The sequence below is a fragment of the Nothoprocta perdicaria genome, unplaced genomic scaffold (genome assembly GCF_003342845.1).
Source record: "Nothoprocta perdicaria isolate Ctin4 unplaced genomic scaffold, notPer1 scaffold_97, whole genome shotgun sequence".
Classification (NCBI taxonomy): domain Eukaryota; kingdom Metazoa; phylum Chordata; class Aves; order Tinamiformes; family Tinamidae; genus Nothoprocta; species Nothoprocta perdicaria.
In genome coordinates, this window is record NW_020456276.1 from 2,635,667 (window position 1) to 2,638,030 (window position 2,364).

The window sequence follows — 2,364 nt, forward strand, 5'->3', positions numbered from 1 at the left end:
ATTGCAGCGGGATCAGTGCTCCTGCTGCAGCCAAGAAGAGTCTCTCCGTGTTTTCCAACAGCCTCTGGATTTGGCTCGGCTTTGCCTCGGTTTCCGATGGCAAGAGGCAGTTAAGTCTCTTGGAAGAAAGAATTAATTAGCAAATGCCTTTGGTCAGGTCAGTGCCCTGCAGTTGTGTTCTGTGCCCTTTAAAGCAGGGCCTGTGCACCCAGGTAAGCCCAGCTCACAGCCTTGCGTCGCTCTTGTTAATTTAAGGGCTATACGTACATCATCTTGGAGGAACCGTGTGTTTTTATTTATTTAAAAAAAAAAAAAAAACCCTCTCCTAAAACACAGTATTGACTCTAATGATGGCATTTGTGTAAGCAGCAAAATATTGACGCAGTTGGCTCGGGTCTGGCTGGGGCTTCTGGAAATAAACTACTGCCTTGTTAAATGGCACATGGAAATGCAAGTGGGAAGGTGACGGACACCTTTGGCAGCTTGTGCAAATAAAATCGCCTCTTTGCTCCGGCGCGAGAAAACGCGGGCAATTAATAGGGCTCCTTCTGCTCCGGGGTGTTGGATTTATCCCCGACTCGACTTCATAAACTATTTTAAGGAGGCCCCGAGCTCCTTGGAAGCAGGCGCCGCAGGGAGCGCGTTAACCCGCGGCGTCCCCGCCGCCACGCGGGCCCCTCCGTGCACCAGCACCTGCCGCSCTCTCGCATCGGCCTCGTTCGGATTTGAAAGATATCGCACGTGCGATGGGAAATGCCCCAAACCTCCTTTTGCCTTCGTTAGCTCTAGGATCTTTCGGTATCTTATATGGGGAATGTTATTGCCCGAGCTTTARGGAGCAATAAGTGGCTTTCCTTGCTTCCCTTCCTTCTCTGTCTGCATCCCAGTGATTCTGCAGCCGGTCGCGTGGTGCAGGCAGCGACTCCCCCAGCTATTTGCTCTACCTCTGTCTTCCCGGCGCTTATCCCAGCATAAAGGAGCCCCTATTTCTGGAAGCGCTTATGTCACTTGGAGCGCCGTAGAAATCCACCTGGAAAAAGGGACCCTTATTCTGGGAGCGCTGTGGTTCGTGGTTAGCTGTGAACGGGGACTCGCCTTCTATTCCTGGCGCTGCCATAGACCTTCCTGGGAACGCAGGGCCAGTCACCTCATCCCAGCGCACGGCGGCCTCCCATCCCATCAAACAGGGCCCTGGCCACATGGGAGAGCCCTGGCAGCACCAGGAAGAACGGCGGCGTTTGGTGGCACCCGATGGCTTTTATCCCACTTGGAAGCATGGTGAAAAGCGGAGCATGGCGCTGGCCCGGGGAGCTTGCACCCCAGGTCACCAGCATCGCTTGAGCCCAGGCTGCYGACGGACTCCTGGGAATTGCGGCGCTTTCCTGCTGCTTCTGTCAAATGCCACAATTCCCAGGAATCCGCCAGCAGATTCCAGGAATCCTCAGCGCTTCCCCAACGCCGTTTGCGTCGACTCCGCGCAGCCGTGGGATGCTCCCGCAGCGCAAAACCAACCCAACTAGGGATATGTAGTCCCGAGTGTTTACGGAAGCGACACACGGAGCCCCTCGCCAGGGATCCGGGCCGCTGGGAAACAGCAGCCGCTGTCTCCGGAGCAGATGGAGCGCAGGGAGCGGGCGCTGCGGGGCTGGGCTGCAGCCAGCGGGACCGAACGGGAAGGGCTTTTATAGCCCGTTAGCGATGGCCGGAGCAGGCTGGAGCGCTCCTAAGGAGACAGGGAAGCACCAAGGCTGCTCCACGGTGCGAAGCCAACGGGCAACCTGGAGCCGCCCACTCCTTCCCGGTGGCCTGGGCCATCCCGGGCTCAAGGGAGCYGCCGATCCGCCCTGGCCCGGGCGGGATGCGCATGGGAGGCTTCCCAAGCGCCCGTGTGGGTTTGCTAATGGGAACTGAATTGCGTCCTGGCCCGGAGGCTGCAGGAGCGGAGCGCAGGGGCTGCGCTGACCTCACGTCGCCTCCTGGGAATGTTTGGCCAGATGAGGGGGGACGGCATCGGCACAGCGCAGCGTTTGCATCTCCCTCTCTGTGTAAACATCTCTGGAGCTGCAGAAGCCTCTTAAAACCCAGAGCGAGCGCAGAGCAGCTGCTTTGATCTGTGGATGTGGTTGTTGTTTTCTGAGAGCGGATCCTCTCTTTCTTCTTTTTTTTTTTTTATTTTGCTTCAAATTAAAAAAATGCCTGTTGTGATCCCTGCTTTTATTTCTTGGCTGCAACTCGGGGCCGGGCGCAGTAAATCCTCATTACTCGCCGTGTAACCGTTTCAACATGGTCGGCAGCCCCGCGCCGCCGAGCACAATGGAGCGGGGCCCACACGGGCGGCCTTCGCCCCGCGGTGCCCGGCGGGGA